This window comes from Ascaphus truei, chromosome 2, assembly GCF_040206685.1.
Source record: "Ascaphus truei isolate aAscTru1 chromosome 2, aAscTru1.hap1, whole genome shotgun sequence".
In the NCBI taxonomy this organism is placed as follows: Eukaryota; Metazoa; Chordata; class Amphibia; order Anura; family Ascaphidae; genus Ascaphus; species Ascaphus truei.
Window position 1 is genome coordinate 262286701 of NC_134484.1, and position 18411 is coordinate 262305111.

General features: G+C 41.7%; 1 protein-coding gene across 3 annotated transcripts in view; it reads right to left on the reverse strand.

The window, feature by feature from the left end:
* Nucleotides 1-18411, reverse strand: part of SEMA5A (semaphorin 5A) — a 795598-nt gene that overhangs the window by 730312 nt on the left and 46875 nt on the right. The window contains exon 1 of one of the 3 annotated variants that reach the window (XM_075586193.1): nt 12366-12476. The exons of the other annotated variants lie outside the window; for them this stretch is intronic. The gene's annotated coding sequence lies outside the window, so the exon portion shown is untranslated. Of the gene's footprint in view, nt 1-12365; nt 12477-18411 lie in introns of those variants that run through there. 3 annotated transcript variants of the gene reach the window in all.

An 18411-nucleotide genomic window follows, 5' to 3' on the forward strand; every position in this document is an offset into this window, starting at 1 on the left:
TTTAACGCAAACAGGGTTACGAACGAGCAAAGTTGGAAAAAAGTCAGTTTTAGAGCGCAAAGTGCCTGTTTGCGTGGCTTGTGCATCGTGTTCAGCGCAACATCACTTTGCGCTCTCAAAACAACTTAACGGAGCTTAGTGCATGACCCCCTATGTTAGCCCGGCACAACAACAAAAAATTATACTAGAAGTATTAGGTAATTGTCCTAAATGTAGATGTGCTTCTGCTCTTCATACATTGAATGTGGTAAAATCATATATTTCTGGAATAAAAGAAACCAACTCTTGGGCAAATTGTTAAGCAGGAAAGGCCTAGTTCTCCTTCCATTACCCAACTGATAACTCAAAGAAATATGTCAATAGCTATGTTCAGATGGGGGGTGTACTATGAAAATGCCCCTAATCGTCTAGAACAGAGGTGTCCAATAGGAATTCAAAGCTAACCACACTGTCGTCTTTCCATTTTGCCACATTCTTTTGTCAGTCAAAATAGCGTCCCACTAGCGAGTTGTGATGCCCACCCTCTCTCATATACCCCCCTCTCCCTCCTGCTCTCCCATCACCCCAACCTCTCGTCCCCACATCCCCACCTCTCTCCCCTATGCCCCCACCTCTCTTTCCTAATACACACACTAAGCCCCCTCCTCCAATACAGACACTAAGCCTCCCCACCCCAATACATACAACCCCCCACCCCAAAACAGATAACCCCAACACAGTAAATTCACATAATAACCCCCACACCCCAAATACATATAATAACCCATCCTATACCCCCAATACATATAATAAAACAGTCACACCCGAAATATACATAATAGCCTACCCCAGCGGTGCGCAAACTGGGGGGTGGGAGATTTGTTTGGGGGGCGCGGGCAGTTGCAGAGGTCCAGCGCTCCTCCCCAAGGCATTTAAATGAAATGCCGGGGATCGCGTGAGGCCTCTGCAACAGTAACACTTACCGGGATTCAGACGCTTCTCCATGGCAACGTGACGTCATGCGACCCCGTCACCCCGGTGCGTCATTTGACACAGCTGGCAGGTAGGAGAGGGGGCACGAGACCGGGGGAGGCCAGGCAGGGGGCGCAGCTTCAAAAGTTTGTGCTCCCTTGGCCTACCCCACCCCAAATAAACATAATAACCCCATCCCAAATACACATAATAACCACTCCAAATACAAAAAACAGGGTTCAAAAGCAAGAGAATCTCTCAAAATATGGCTAAGGGAAAGCTCTCAATAGTGTGCACTCGCTAATCGATCCTGGTTAGAGGAAGTTAATAATGGAATATCAAATTGGTGAACTGTCAGTAGAGAGGGTATGAATGTAGCAGATGGTAATAAACTCTGAACACTACAAGTTTACAAAAAGAGGTGTATAAATGAATAAAAGATAAAAAATTAAATCTTTATTCGGTCTAATAGACAAAGAAAAACAGGCTTAATATCCTCCCAAATATACATAAACCCCCAACACCTTACCTCAGGGAGGCCACTAATAAAACGGGTGAATGAGTTAGCGATACTAACTTCTGGCATGAAGGGCTGGTGTTGTATCATTAAGTGCTGCACCTGCAGCTGCCGGGCAGTCGAGCCTCCACCCCACAGCCATCAGGCAGCCAAGCCCCCTCACAGCCACTGAGTAGATGTCCTGGCTCTCCCCCCAGTGTCCCCATTCACCCCAACATATTGTCCTATTCACCACATGTGGCGAGCGTGAATGCATTAGAAACCGCTGAATCTAGAACTGATCCACAAATGGATTGAATTTACAGAAAATGGGCAAACCCAAAGCCCCGGGTCGGGGTCATTGAAAAACTATTTGGAGGAAAGCTGATGAAGGACTTGGAGATGAAAAAGCTAAATCCAAACTAATAGGCCAAACACAAAAAGAGGTAACACCACTCAACAGGTGAGAATCATTAAGGTAATCAAGATGATACTTTTGGATGTAATATGGTAGTGCCCTTATTGCTGATGATTGCAGCAAAGGGGTGCTTCCTGTGCACGAAATAATTCTACATTTGGAACAGGAAAATCTGTTGACCGAAGTCACAGATTCTCAGAAAGAGATACACGTATGGAGCACACCCTGGGCTATTAATTCAGCTCAACCCCCATATAACGCTGTGCTTGGGGTCCAAATAATCACATCGCGCTATAAGCGGATCGCATTAGAAATAATGTACAATTGTATGCATTGTACAATAAAGTGTATAAGACACCAATAATCGTGTTGTAAAGTATTCATAAATACGAAAATTGGGAGCCAGACTTGCATCGCGTTATAAGCGGATCCGCGTTGTAACGGATCGCGTTATAACGGGGTTGAGCTGTACTAATTTAATTTCTATATTAAAATAAATGCTCACAATAACATACGAGAAAGTGATAACAATAGTGAAAGTTATTAAAGTATTTACAAATTAAAAGAGAGGCCAGTGTGGAAAATAGAGTACCTATTAAACATGTATGATAAAGATTATTAATCTCTGTGTACTGAGGGAGAGCACATCGGAGGCAAGAAGTATGTTCTTAAATAAGACACTGATCCCAAGTTTTTGGATCAGCTATGCCTAAATATAGGTTTAAAAAAAAAAATATATATATATATATATATATATATAAATTGTTAGTCCAATAAAAAAGGTATCACCGAATACTGAAGAACTAATTTATTCTGCACTATCGCAACTGGACTAACACGGCTATTTTCTGCTTTATATATATATATATATATATATATGAACAAAAAACAAACAAAAGCGCAAGCTCCATAGCACGTAACTGAGTAAAAAATAAGGTACATTTATTTAAAAAATCAGCAACTCATAAGAATGTGCACTTACAGGATTTTAAACAGAACCATTCGTGGGAGAGAAATCTCTATTGTGGTCATCTGCGGTGGTAGGGTGAGTCCCAGGTTTGCAGAGTGGATGTAAACAGCCCAGGTTCACCATGAACTCCTATCCCAAATTGGCAGCAAGATAAAAAGGCATCCAATGCCTGCACGTCCTTTGCTCCCTCATACAATGGTTGCTAGCACTTGAAATTACCGCCAGCCGGAGCGCAGGGAAGCCAGGGACTCCAAATACACCAACACGAACGTGATGACATCACAGCTCTACGCGTTTCGTCACACTGCGGCGAGGGGGGGAACGCATCACATTATGGTGCTAAGATGCGGTGTGTGTCTGTGAGTGTGTGTGTCTGTGAGTGTGTTTGTGTCTGTGAGTGTGTCTGTTAGTGTGTGTGTGTGTGTGTGTCTGCGAGTGTGTCTGTGTGTGTGTGTCTGTGAGTGTGTGTGTGTGTGTGTGAATACACCCACCCAGTCTACCACCCAGTCACCCACCCTCTGTCACCCTCCCCGTCACACTGTCACCTTCTCCTTGTCACCCTCTGTCACCCTCTTCCTGTCACCCTCTCCCTGTCACCCTCTGTCACCCTCCCCTTGTCAACCTTTATCACCCTCTCCCTGTCACGCTTTGTCACCTTCTCCCTGTCACCCTCTGTCACCCTCTCTCTGTCACCCTCTGTCACCCTATCCATGTCACCCTCTGTCACCTTCTCCCTGTCACCCTCTGTCACCCTCTCCCTGTCACCCACCCAGTAACCCACCCTCTCCCTGTCACCCTCTCCCTGTCACCCTCTCCCTGTCTGTCTGTCTCTCACTCTGCCTCTCTCGGCCACACCCACTCTCTCTCTCTCTCTCACTCTCTTTCTGTCACCCTCTCTCTCTCTCTGTCACCCTCTCTCTCTGTCACCCTCTCTCTCTGTCACTCTTTCTATCTGTCACCCTCTCTCTTTCTCTGTCACCCTCTCTCTCTGTCAACCTCACTCTCTGTCACCCTCTCTCTCTGTCACCCTCTCTCTCTCTGTCGCACCCACACTCTCTCTCCTCTCTGTCGCACCCTCTCTCTCTCTCTGTCACTATCTCTCTCACCCTCTCTCTCACCCTCTCTCTCTCACCTTCTCTCTCTCACACCCTCTCTCTCTGTCACCCACACTCTCTCTCTGTCTCTGTCACCCACACTCTCTCTCTCTCTGTCACCCTCTCTCTCTCTCTCTCTCTCTCTCTCTCTCTGTCACCCACACTCTCTCACACTCTGGATCTGGATATCTTATTTATCCTGTATATATACAATACAATAAATAAACTGTTATTTCAAAAACGAATGTTGTTCTTACTAGAAATGTATTGAATTTCTTTTTTAAAAAGCAGGACTGGGGGCGGGGCTGGGGACGGGGCTAAGGGTGGGATGGGGGCAGGACTAAGTGGCGAGTAGATTTTTTGGTTCGGCGAATAGATTTTTGGGTGATTTGTCGACCACTATATATATATATACAGTATATATATATGTACTTACAGTACATATAATAACATAAATTGATACACTGTTGATGAATTCTTGTCTTGGGCGAGGAGAAAAGTTAGAAAATAAGCCAAAAGTCTTGAAGATGACAAATACAATTAAAGATTCTTAAAGGTCTTGAGACCAGCATTGACTGGCTTTCTATCTATATGATGCAACCTTGTTTTTCTCTATTTTTATACTTTCACTGTATATGTCAATTTATAATAAAGAATTATAAAAAAAAATGAAAAAAGTGCAATCCAAGGTAGCCAACTTTTTGTAAACATACAGCTGTAATCTAACTTTCTTCCTTAAGCAATGATAGGACCTCAACAATTTCATAATTCACAATGTTGGTGCAATTCCAAGGTTAACAAAAAATAAACTCTTGCTACGGCCTGATATACTACTGGGAGGTGCAAGGGGGCAGTAATTATTAAGTCAAAATAGAAAAAGAAGAAAGAGAAGACTCCTCCTCCTACCCCCCAAAAAATAGTAACCAGCTTAAACAAATAATACCCCTAATCCAAAAAATGCATTTAAAACACATGAAGAGCTATGACTAGCTATAATCAGCCTTACTATCGCAATGAATATTTTTCTTAGATTTGTGAATTTGACATTCTTCTTATTGATTGTTCTCCTCTGTATAGTCGTGATTGTCCATACCAATAGGGTTATTATACTGTAGTTATCCCTTAACTGGTACTCACTATATGTTTTGTGCAACAACAAAAAAATACACCCAGAATATGAACTGCCTTTTACTGACGTCCCTTGCTTGTATACATATGAAAGTTTCCCACAGTTTAAAATATCAGGTTCATGTGAAATTAAGAGACCGTCAGTCACTGGTAAGAATTTTACACAAAGATCAACACTGTATCATAGCCTATGGCAATACAAAATAAAACACTTGTTGTTACAAGATTAGAATCATCTCAATTTGTTCAAAATTAAACATTGCTATACATTGAACTGTCTCGCAATCAGCAGGGAGCAAGTTCCTGGTGGTTAACGCATCAGTCATTAAGGGGAGTTCTACATTGAGTTGTAAAATCATACAATTGCATGGTTTAAAGCCTCAGCACATGATGATGGGTGCAATAATGTTGGTTTCATCTATATACCTGTAGCCCAGTGCCCCTGGCTATATATTCCCTGACCCTCCACTATGTCCTGGTAAGGAGCAGGCAGTGTTGGGGTTAAGTTCCTCTCACATGGGCCAGGATGTGAGTCTCCCCACTGGGTGGTTAATTTGTATCCGTTTCCAGGTGCCTTGTCTTGAAACAGTTGGAGCATGTGCCATGGTGGGGAAGGGGGGGAGGCTCACTGGAGGAGTGCTGCCCAGTTACTTGAGATTAGGAGTGGGACCCTCCCCTGGTATAAAATATGGCTTCCTGATAAATTTAGTGAATTCCAGTGCAGCCTGCACCGTAGGGAGAAGGCAGAATTCTACCCTACCCCATCAGGGTAAATAGGTTTCTGTAGGAGCTCAAATGCTTGGTCCCTTTTTATAAGATCATGCATACAGAGGTAACCACACAAGGGGAATATAAATGACTAAAGTACAGTTCTCAATTTCCAATTTCGCATATATTGACACAATAATCCCTAGAGATATCTTAGTGAGGGTGTCGTCACTTCTCCTTCTCCTAGGGTGGCCCATAAAAAATGAGAGCACTCACTGTTGTTCCCCTGTGGGTCCTTTATCAACTCCTTGATAAAGTGCCTCACAGCTCGAAACGCGTAGGAGTGTTGAACCTCCCACCGTTTTTTTAATGCAGCCTAAATAAATGTATTCTTTCATTGCCACATGACCTGTTCTTTGCTGTTGTGCGCCACACACTACATTTTGGATACCCATCAAGGTAAAGACTAGCCCAGGGGCCTCAAGCTCCTGGGGGCCTAGTCAAGGTAATGCCACCTCTCTTGCATGGGAAGGAACTGTATGAGCTGGTCCAGCAATATATCATGTTGTACTGTTCCTGTGGCTGAATTACTTACTGCAAGGGTTCTTGTTGGGATGAAACCCTGCCTCTGGCAGAGCCCTGCAGGTTGGAGGCGCTGCACCAAAGCTGAAAGCCTGTCCTGTTGTCTACTCCCCATACCAACGTGGAGACTCAGACCTCCTGGTAGCCTACAGGTGAGCACCATCCCACCATAACACTACCAGTACCATCAGATCTCCCTGGGCGGTGGGGGGAGAGGTTACATACTGTAGTAGGAAGCATATGTGTAGCTGTTGTATCGTATATAAATTAAATGAAGAACCACTGCTTTATCACAACTTCATCTTCTGAAATGCTGTAGCACTCCTTTTTAAATAGATATGACCCCCTAATTAACCCATAACAATAACACAATGAATGGGGTATTGTGCACCGTAATAAATATTATAGCATGTACTACTACAGAAGATACAGGACTATTTTATCATTGCAACGCCTTCACGTGTTAAGTAGAATAGTACCTCTTAATACTTCACATTTATAACAAGCAATAATTTTAACAAGTCTAATTAAATATGTCATGATTTTATCGATTGATCAAATGTCAGTTGATAATTTGACTCCAATAAATGAGTTGGGGGAAATCGCTACCCAAGTATGTGTATTTTAATTACTGCGGCATACTGAGAGCCTGAAGTAGCGGTACAGTTGGTTCTTTCTTCTGAGATATAAATCCAATAATCAGTAACAAAGAAATCAACACCTTCACTTGGTCGCTAGTGTCAGCCTCTTGCTGGTTTTCTACTGAGCAATTTATGTAGACAAAACAGAAAAAATGCTGGCTTTCTCTGACCACGTGAAGCTGATAGATCTTTTGGAACTGAAAATAGTTGAGCTGCAGGATAATGTTCAACAGAGCCAAACAACTGGGGAAAAGAAGAAGCCTGGATATTTAAAGGTATACGTACTGTACTTTTTAAAATAGTTCTTAAAATGTGATGAAAGAATATATATCTACACCAAAACCTACAGTATATAAAAATAAAATTAGTATTATAGTAACTAGAGATGGGTGAATCTGCCCAAATCCGTTTCTCGGATTTTCTCGCATTTTCAACCCCAAATCCATTTTGCGGTGTAAAATACACAAACGGACTTGGTTGGTTTTAATCTGCGCAGATTCATCACCATTGGATACAAGCCGTGCATGGATTAGTAGAATCCAATCCGCCAACAGACTCCTGAATCCGCGGATTGGATTCTATTAATCTGTCAATGGATTGTGGAATCCATGGAGTGAATTGGCAATAATAATAAAAAATCTGCAAAACGCGAATTGCCCTTTTTGAGATTGATCCGCTGAAATCCGCGGACCAAAGGAACCGGACGATCTGCTGCAGAACCAAATTCGCCCCCAAAATTCGCCCAGCTCTAATAATAACTATTTTATAATTTTCTGACAGAATATTCTCTCTTCAACTCCTATTCTTTCCGTTTTATTTTACATACCTATTTTTTTCTGTTTTTGATAAATGTAGCAATGAATATAAAATGAGAGTATATGGTAAAGCAACGTAATTCTGCTGTAAGGGCCTTTAGAATGTACATCAAAGTATGTGCCTACGTTTGTGGAAATCTTTAAGTTCACAGGTTTGTATGCTTGTCTCGGGTCCTGCTAAAAATACATACAAGCAGCAGTAACCAAAATAGTAATAGAAAAATAGCAACTCGCTTTCTGAATTGACCTGTGCTTCTTCTAGTTGTTCTCTCTCTACTCCCCCCACCCCACAACAACACACTGTAATTGAAGGTTACTATGTATATTCAAAGTCTTGTGTATTGTACGAACAACCATGCTATGTTACATTTTGCAATCAGTTTTATGTGGTAGCTGACTTTTGCAACTTATCACCTTCTTCGTTTTTAACTGAAATGTATATATTTTTTTCATTTGCCCTGAAAAAATACTCTAATCCCAAATGCAAGTAAATAGAAAAAGAAAAGATCTCAACAATTTTCCTGCTAAAACTCCCCAGTTTCTGCTTTTCCATGTTGACCAGTATGGTGGCAGCATATATGCAAGTAATATTGTATATGCAAAAAGGAAAAGTGATTAATTCTACAGTGATTCCCAATCTATTTGCACCAGGTCTTTTTGGACCCCCAATCTCCTAGGAAAAAAGTTTGGTGCCCCTTCAAAAATCCACTTAAAAAAATAAAGCAGGCATCACCTGTGATGGTGAGGGGGTAACCACGCTCACTAATAAAGGTTAAGCCTGTTTGGTTGCCTCTGATCCATTTATTTGGACTCAGGAGTGTCAGCTCTTGAGCCTAACTGTTGTATAAGCATGTGTTAAAATTATGCGACAATAAAGAATTTGTGCTTTTACCTTCAAAGGGGGGGGGGGGAGTTGCAAAGAAAGTGTTTTCCGATTGTGTCTAGGTAGCCGGGGTCCAGAGTTGCTGGATGCCCTAAAAATCTACCCAAGAATCATGACTTAAAGTGTATATTTTTATTAACAGAGTGTTTAAAAACATATGCTTGTGCACAGTATTATCAGCGGGGTCTTTCCAGATCGATGTCCTGAGGGAGTCACTGGGCTACCAATTTGGTGCCAGAGGTGTGAAGAACATTTTGTCAGGAGGTTTAGGCTTGAGCAACCACATCCTGGTATGAATGGAAGTCCTCGGGACTACCATTTGCCCTACCAGACTGTGAGGAACCAAAACCAGCGGGTAGCTTCTAAATACGTAGTGGCTAAGGTGGCAAGCTTGCGCATGCCCTTGGCTGATTCAGAAGTCCATCTTGCCCGGCTTCAGAAGTCTGGCATCGCTCTCATTGATTGGTTAGAAAGTTCCCACGCTGTAGTATTTCATGAATGAACTCAGAAATACTAAAGAATCCCTCAGCCAATCCGGTGATGAGATTCTAAGTGCCCGAACAGCAGCGGCAAATTTGAATGTACCAAAAGATGCTCTCAGAGAAATGGCAGCGAGCTGGTTTCAGAAATTTCAGGTGGAAATATATAATATAAGTCTAGCTTTTTGTGGCCAAGTTCTGAAAAAGGAACGCAGCGGTCACGGATAGGATTGCAAGCCAAATTTAGTTCCCGGGCATTTGGAGTTAACTCTCGGTGAAGTGATTTCTGGACCTCCGGAGAAAAGAGAGTGGTGGTGTCAGGAACTTCATGCCTATTTGAGTTCCAGGACATTTCGGCCTAAGTCCTGGTCAACCAAAGACTTTTGTTTTATGTCTAATTCAACTAGGAAAGTCTAGTATTGTAGGCCAGGCCCCAGAAAGTGTGTCTTTCTTATATATTTTGTGTTCCACTGTGTGTTTGCATATTTTAAGTGAATAGACCACAATTTATTTAATTATCTAGTTTTGCTCAATGAATGAACCTGGTAAAAAGATGTAAACTGCATGGTCTCACGTGACACAACCCACCAGCGTTTAGGAGCTTTTGCCGCTATCACTCCACAACAGGAACTCTGCCACCACTGCTGCCACCATTTAGCCACTACTGTTTAGCCACCAAGTATTTGGCCCCAAGGTAATGTATACCCCTAACCTTACTCCTTGCTCTAAAAAAGCCTTACCCTAACTAGCTTACCCCTTTCCTTAAAACACCTACTGTAACCTTCACCACTTACCCTAAAACCTCAAACCTTGCCCTAAAAAGCTTAACCTTAACTCTTACCCTAAAAAGCTTAACCTTAACCCCATCCTAAAAGGCTTAACCTCTTACCCTAAAACCACAAAAGTTAACATCTAAGTAATGCTAACGCTAATCACTTTTCCTTAGGGCACGAATGGCTAGCTGCTGACTGTACATAGCAACTGAAAGGTGGTGGCTGAATGGCAGTGGTGGAGTGGCTATGGCGGAGTGTTGTTAGCAAAAGATCCCATACTGCCCCACCCCTACCACGCTCCTTCCCATTGTAATTTTTGATGTGTTTACAGAATTCCAACTGAGAGGTCCTCCAGAGATGAACCACGCTATTTTTAGCTCCTCAGATATTGCTGGTATTTTCCCAATAAATTCAAACATAGCCACCAAGGTCGACAATTTGGAAGCCGCAACTTCATCCACCAACAGCTAATTTCATTGCCATTTTGATTTCCTGTATGTGAGCAAAAACACCTGCAACTAGAAAGGCAAGTATCATAGTAACAGGGGCACCCAAAGAGCTAAACATTGTTTGGTTCAGCTTGGGAGGGCTCAGAGTTCAAATTATGTAAAAAAAAATGAGGTGGGAGATTGCTGTTTAACAGATTATACCCAGGTTTCAAAGCAAAGACCTGATGAAGGAGCTGAGAACCCTGAAATGTTGTGACTCCATTACCATGTCTTACTTTTCTTCCATTTAACATCACCAAATAAATCTGATTGATGTACTACTTCAACACTCTTTAAATTCTTGAGCAGTACTTTTTTATTGCTTCATTTGAGGCTAGCTATGTACAGACATGCTGAAACGTACCTTTCATTCTAATTAACTAGTACTGCAGAATCAGAAAAGCGCACAGAGCGCACCGGGGGTTAATGACCAGATATAAAGTGCTATGCTCTACAGATGTAAGGTGTATGCATAAATGCAGAAAGGCAATATGACGACACAACACCTTCTAAGTGCATAATGGCAGATTTATTCAATATAATAAAAACACATAGGTTAAAATTTAAAAAGTAAAGGTCCACAACAGACCACAACACAGTCAAGGCAAACGGTTCCTACACCGCTGCTCTAACACTAAAAGAATGCCAGATAGTAAACTAGCAGGACAGTGCACACTGTGCACACACAATATAAACACATACAGACACTGTGGTCACAAAATGTAGTGTATACCCAATGCAGCAGACTGTGACAAGAACTGCTGCCGGGTACGGGCTGACGGGGGGCGAGCACTTACCCCAGGCAATGCTAGCTGGAACCGCACGCTGACACCAATGGTCCGGACTGCACCAGCGGCGGAGATGGCCACAGCACGAACTACCCGGAGCAGTATCCACCCAGCCAGACAGCAAGTGCGTACGGTGACCTCACGTGACCTCTATGCGTTTCGCAACCACGTGCTGTTTAACAGATTATACCCAGGTTTCAAAGCAAAGACCTGATGAAGGAGCTGAGAACCCTGAAATGTTGTGCCTCCATCACCATGTCTTACTTTTCTTCCATTTAACATCACCAAATAAATCTGATTGATGTACTACTTCAACACTCTTTAAATTCTTGAGCAGTATTTTTTTATTGCTTCATTTGAGGCTAACTATGTACAGACATGCTGAAACGTACCTTTCATTCTAATTAACCAGTACTGCAGAATTTCTGAACTAGTACTTCAGTGCAGAGAACGGAACTGGGCATAATTATCCATGCAAGGTCGCATCAGAGCCCTCTACAAGGGAAGCATTATATTATTTGACATAGTAATTGTTCCTCTCCCAATGCAGAATTACATTTCATTAGCTATTTTGACAGCTGTGCACACTTTTTATTCTTTAGTTTAGAGCTAAAGCCTCTAAACCCATTTCCTACACTCAATTTTCTAAAAGCTTGCCACATGTGAGAAAATTTATTGACGTTTAACAGCATTTTGTATCATTTAAAAAAAGACCCGTTATTGGCTTTGGATTTTCATTACTAAGTATGGCTGTCTTTTTATGTTTTGTACATCTAAAAGTGCATTTCCACATAATAATGTTTATATAAAGGTATAATAATGTATATATGAGGTATAATAAGGTCAACACTCATGCTATATCATCTAATTTCTTACTGTAATATCTGTATAATAGCTTTACAAGTTCATCCTATTTGCTTATATCAGGTACCTTTAAAAATATATCTACACTGCCTGCCAAGTTTTCTTGAAATAATCAGAAAAAAACGTTTCTCTCTATTCATAATCACATTGGTCATGTATCTGTGAACTGTCCCCAGTTACTATACAAAGAGATGTGTAATTGAAAATGTAGAACTATTTTAGAATATTGTTTTAATGAGAATAAAATACCCCAAATTTATGATAAAGGTTCAAAAAATATAACTCACCTGAACTGGTTCTCTGCACGAAGCCATTCACTGTGACTGCTGAAGAGCTGCGTTGAAAGCAGAGCTGTCAATGATCGCTCATCTTCCTGACACATTTTTCGTAGTTCACTTCTCTCTAGTTCCAGCGATATTAAACTTTCTGACCAAAAACTGGTTTATGATACACAAAAACTAAGTTACACTAAATATCTTTTGTTAGAACCTGAAGCTTACATTAGTTATTTTTTTAGGCTCAAAACTATATTATTGTAACAAATTATTGCTGCAAAGCTACATTATGGGAAAAATGGAATGGATACCTACATTCTTAGCTTACACAAATGATACACTTACACATAATAAATTAACCAAATGAAAACCTATCAATGAAAAACGAACATTTCAGAATTCAATTTCAATGCCTGAACCATTGCCAATTTGTTAAAATAATAAAAACGTTTCCTGGTTTAATACACTGCTTAAATTTTAGGAGATTGAAATTTCCATAATTGGTCTGCAAAGACTGCTTTAAAATGGCTCATTATGATAGTTACCCAAAACTGTACTGCCATAAGGAACTGGGCCAGAAATATAAATCAGCTTAACTGAAACAACACAGCTATAATGGATTAATGCTTTGCAAATATTTGAAGAAGATAGCATCAAATGAACATAAGAGTTTTACTCATATTTGTTGCTACAAATATGTCACGTGTGATTGATATCTTCCAAACATCGTCACTATAAAATGGAATTATTTAGTAACAGCCAAATGTGATCTAAACACACAAATAATTCTCTCTTCACTATGTTTATCTTACAATAATCCAGTGTCTTTTAAGGGCACTGAATTCTGACTCTTTTTTTTTTTTTTTTAGAAATCAACATTAAACTCTTAAGTAGTCATTCTGAAAATATTCAGTAGAAATCTTGAACACAAACTTCCATATTCCCTTGTTTAAATCTGAATAATTATTGTAGTTTATGTGTAGTAATGTACATAAATTTCTATTCTTTTTTTTTAGGTTCTAGCACCTTTTCCCTTACAAAAATGCCTAAGCCTACATCAAATGTAGAAAAGTTGTCCAAGTCATTTTCATGATAGAAAAGTCCCCCTTTTCCACATAAATAATGGCAACTGAATTAATTTTTTAGCACCTTGTCTTCCCACACAGTGAGAGTGAGCAGAAGGACTGCCAGCTAGCAGATATCCACAAGCACCCACGGGGATTGCATCTACTGTACACCCAGGACTTTCACTGTTCGGTACAGCATTATTATTACTGTACTACTTTGAGCATTTTTCCTGTGCTGTTGTTCCACATTGCCTGCCAGTAAGTGAGCACTAATTAAGCTTTATTAAGGTGTGCACCAAAGATACTTTGGAACTCTTACCTTATGGTACCTTATGGTATGTGAGTGTAAGGAATCGGGGAACTTGCCCCCTGTGGTGTGTTCCCTCCTTACTTGCCGCATCTCAGTTCCCACTCTCCTTACAAAGCATGCACGCACCGGGTTTCCCCTACTCATACCACGGAGCCCGGCCACCCCCGGTCGCGTTGCATATTCTCTCACACGTGGCGCGTACACGTGACGGCGTGCGCCGCCCTCCAGCTACGAGTCAAGTTTCACACCCCCTTGTGGTGTATTCTCTTCTTTCAAGATTCCTTGATGTCTCTCTGTATGGCGTTCGCCGCCCCCTAGCTGCGAGTCAAGTTTCTCTGATGATTCTCTGTGTGGCGGGCGCCGCCCTCTAGCTGTGAGTCTATCTTCCTATGCATCTCTGCCCCCTAGTCTGTTGGATCACTTGGAGTTCGATCCAGAAGAAGGGGGTGCTGTGACGATGCGTGGAAAACGCCCCCTGTGGCGTGTTCCTTCCTTACCTGTTTAACTTCTGATCGCTGCCCTCTAGCTGCAAGTCAAGATCCTCTGTGTCTTTAAGTATTCTGAAGCAAGCATCGCCATTTTGCTTTCTGGCAAATCCTGTCCTCTTCCTCCTTACAGGAAGTAAGCCTCACTCTGACTCACATTGCTATCAAGTCAGTTGCTACCTGCCCTGGTTCCTGCTAGTACTACCATCACATGCTGTTCCTGCCTGGACCTCCTTGGGACCTTTACTCATCTCCTTTGGATTCCGGAAGACTGGGACAGTCACTAATTCACTACTGAGGTTAGTTTACCGTGCGGGTAGTGTAGGACCTGCTGATTAGGGTTTACCTTGATGTGGCAGCAGGCTTACTATACTTTGGCCAAAGCATTCAACTAAAGAACCCTCACTTTGAACTTAGTTTAGCTGCACTCTTCTGTTACTGGCACTTTGCCTTTAAGGAGGCTGGACGTCCTCCAAGAAGCAATTCTATTGTGACCTTGTGCTCTGGACTCTATCTTCCCCTGCACCTCTCTAGTTCTCGTTATTAGTTCCTGAGTATCCTGAGGCCTGCTGCAACTCTCCCCGCAGAGGCCTGTCTTCCAATATTCCCAGAGGCCTGCTGTTACTCTCCACACAGAGGCCTGAGTTCCTGTGTTTCCTGAGCTGCTACTCTTCACGCAGAGGTCAGTGCTGCTCCTTCCCACGCTAGGCCTGTGTTCCTGAGTTCCTAAGGTCTGCTGCTACTCTCCACACAGAGGCCTGTTCCCGACTCCTGTGCAATTCACTTGTGGCTTGCTCACCCCCCGCGTTGGTGACTGAGAACGCGCGCATTCCTGCTCTGCTGCCAGAGCATGCGCGCCCATGCAGCTGGACTAGTCGTGTCTCAGAGCTTGGCTCCGCACCTCCAGACGCGTCGCGCATTCTCCTGCACGCTCACGTGACCACGTGCGCCGATCCCCAGCTGCGCGGCAACTTCTCCTATATCCGTACTCCTGCGGCTTCCCTCCTCGCTATTGGGTCCCTTCCCCTCTCTCGGCTTGTGTGTAGGAGTACAAGCGTAACAGTGAGACTCTCACTGATCTTTAACTAGGAGCTGCATAACCATCTTGCTGAAGGTGCCAGATTGTTTGCTTACCCTTCCCCCTTGGGGATGAACTTTATTTTTGCTTTGTATTATAGGGAGTTTTTACAGGGTCAAGGGAAGTACATTGGACATTTTTTGCCTTTTGGGAAAGAGCCTGAAGAGAGGGCCCTCTCTTCTTTCTAAAATTTCTATCCCCGAAACGTTGCCCCCCTTCCCCTGTATTTTTACCTTACTTGCACTTTCCCTCCCCCTCCCCTGCCCCACCCCACCCTTTCCCTTGACCTTATTTTTCTCTCCTCCCTTATCACATGTGTTCTGGTATTGTGATTTACTTATACCCCTTAGGGTGTGTGCTTTTCTCTCTCATTAAAATATTACCCTTTTCAGTTTGTCATTTATGAGTGCTGGGAACATTATATTGTGTTAACTTTTTTTTACCTAACATAAATAACTATGATAAATGACCCTGTGAAGCCAAAAATCAGCACATATATAAATAACCACTAACTTAGTCAATTATTTTGTTGTATTAAATTCTAAAGGAACGCTAATGTGAATATCAAGCAATGTATCTACAAACATGTAACAGTTATTTAAAGGGAAGCAATACTTTTATTTCAACATTACATTGGCCATTAATTCTTAAAGAGCCCACGTTTAAAGCAACAATCCCCCATAACTGTTTTGTTTTTGTGCAGAATTCAAAATGGATGGTTGTCCAGAGCTGAGCTATAGCTATTGAGACCTTCTAGTTCCCGAAATTCTCATGGATTTAGTTTGTTCTCCCATTAGAGAACTAAAAATACCCTCCAAATGACATGGGTTCCCCAGCCCGATGAAATTACAGCTTCCTATTGAACAACCGCAGTGGCCATCTTTAACTCAGCAGGAAGAACACCAGAAATTAAATCTCTAACTATCTCTGTAACTTTGGGTCTCCAGAGCATGCCTCAGCAATCGAGGACCCCCGGTTCAGATCCTTAAGAAAATTTGAAAAAAGCAGGATTGTTGCTTTAAGACATTAAGGATCATATTTTTTTAAATAGTACAATTCCACAAACACCTACCATCACTGGAAGACACGCTAGGTGATGTGTCTTATGGAACAGCACCGCTTAGAAATATTGGCCTAAGGGTTCTATTTCCATCAACAAATGTAGGCATACTGCTATCTAGACACATTTGAGAACTGTAGAACCTATTCCATTATTGCACAACATTTGTTTTCAAAATATAACAAGGGATCTACCGTCAAGATTGGCTAAGATTACTACTTCTTAAGAACTAGAGATCTGTGTGATACAGCGGCACTACAAGCACATTTCTTTACCTGAGAAAGTTAATGCTTTTTTGGCAGTTTAAATACACATTGTGTGTTGAAAAACCTCCTATGGCGCTGAGGATGAATGGATGGAACAGAGTCTTGTGCAGTAATATTCCTATGAGGATTGCCTCAGAGAGGGAAACAAGAGAAAATGCAAAAAAACACCACAATAGTGTATTACCCTTTAGACATTGTCAGACATATTGATTGAAAGAGCATTTATTAATTAAAACAATTGTGTCTACAATTGGAGTAAAATATGAACTGTAATAATAATAAACAGTAGATGATCTTCTGTTAATAAAACACGATGAATGGCTTCCCAGCGCTTGTGCTGAAAAAGCCTTTTTGCTCTGCCAAGAGTAAAAACTGAAATCCTACTCACCGTCCTTGAGTAGGACATGTGCAGTGGTACGGGGTCTTTTGCCAGGGGTTGCCGTCTGCTGCAAAGTGCCTGACGTCTGCTCAATGCGTGCGGGGAGATTTCCTGGTATACTCGTGGTCTCTAACACGCCGAGTGAATTGCAAGCGTCTCCTCCGCTGACGTCACAGCCGGATTGGTGCAGCTACGGTGTCCCTGGATGCCCACAAACCTTCCTACGCGTTTCGAAACACCTCGTCACGTGTCTCTTCGTCATGTGTCTCTTCGGCGTGTTAGAGACCACGAGTATACCAGGAAATCTCCCCGCACGCATTGAGCAGACGTCAGGCACTTTGCAGCAGACGGCAACCCCTGGCAAAAGACCCCGTACCACTGCACATGTCCTACTCAAGGACGGTGAGTAGGATTTCAGTTTTTACTCTTGGCAGAGCAACAAGGCTTTTTTCAGCACAAGCGCTGGGAAGCCATTCATCGTGTTTTATTAACAGAAGATCATCTACTGTTTATTATTATTACAGTTCATATTTTACTCCAATTGTAGACACAATTTTTTAATTAATAAATGCTCTTTCAATCAATATGTCTGACAATGTCTAAAGGGTAATACACTATTGTGGTGTTTTTTTGCATTTTCTCTTGTTTCCCTCTCTGAGGCAATCCTCATAGGAATATTACTGCACAAGACTCTGTTCCATCCATTCATCCTCAGCGCCATAGGAGGTTTTTCAACACACATCTTCCCAATCTGGGTGGAAGATCCCAGATCAACCCCCCAAGGCAGCTCAAGGACTATCTTCATCCAAGGACTGTATCTCAGGTTTTGTTCCCTCTGTGTGTATTGTATAAGTATTACACTAGTGCTCATATACACTTAGTATTGTACCCCTTTGAATACACATTGACTTATTAAAGTATTTGAATTCCATGATTTAATTTGAAGTACTTTTAGTTTGAAAATCCATAGTAAAAATTCAGTAAGAATTTATACAATTTGCACCACTTTTCTATTTTACTGCTGTTCTATATGTTAACCTAACTAAAACATTGGTGCAATTACTCAATGTCATACTGAGACACAACAAATCATATAAACAACAGTGAGTAAAAGAGTTAATTATTTATCACTATAACTCCAGGCAATTAAGAAATAGAACTCCTTTGGAAACGTCAAATTTGAAGCAAATTGTCACAAGCTAATAAGTGAGATGCTGATGGAAATATGATCAGGCAAAAGTATTACCATCATTAAAGAGATAATGTAAACAATGTATTTATTTTTTGTTTGTTAATTTTTTTAATTTGTAAATAGGATTTTGCCAAGACATTTCCCACAAACTGGCTTTGGAAAGCATAAGAAAAAATAGGCTACCTCTGCAAACAACAGATACAACAAAAGGAAACATACGT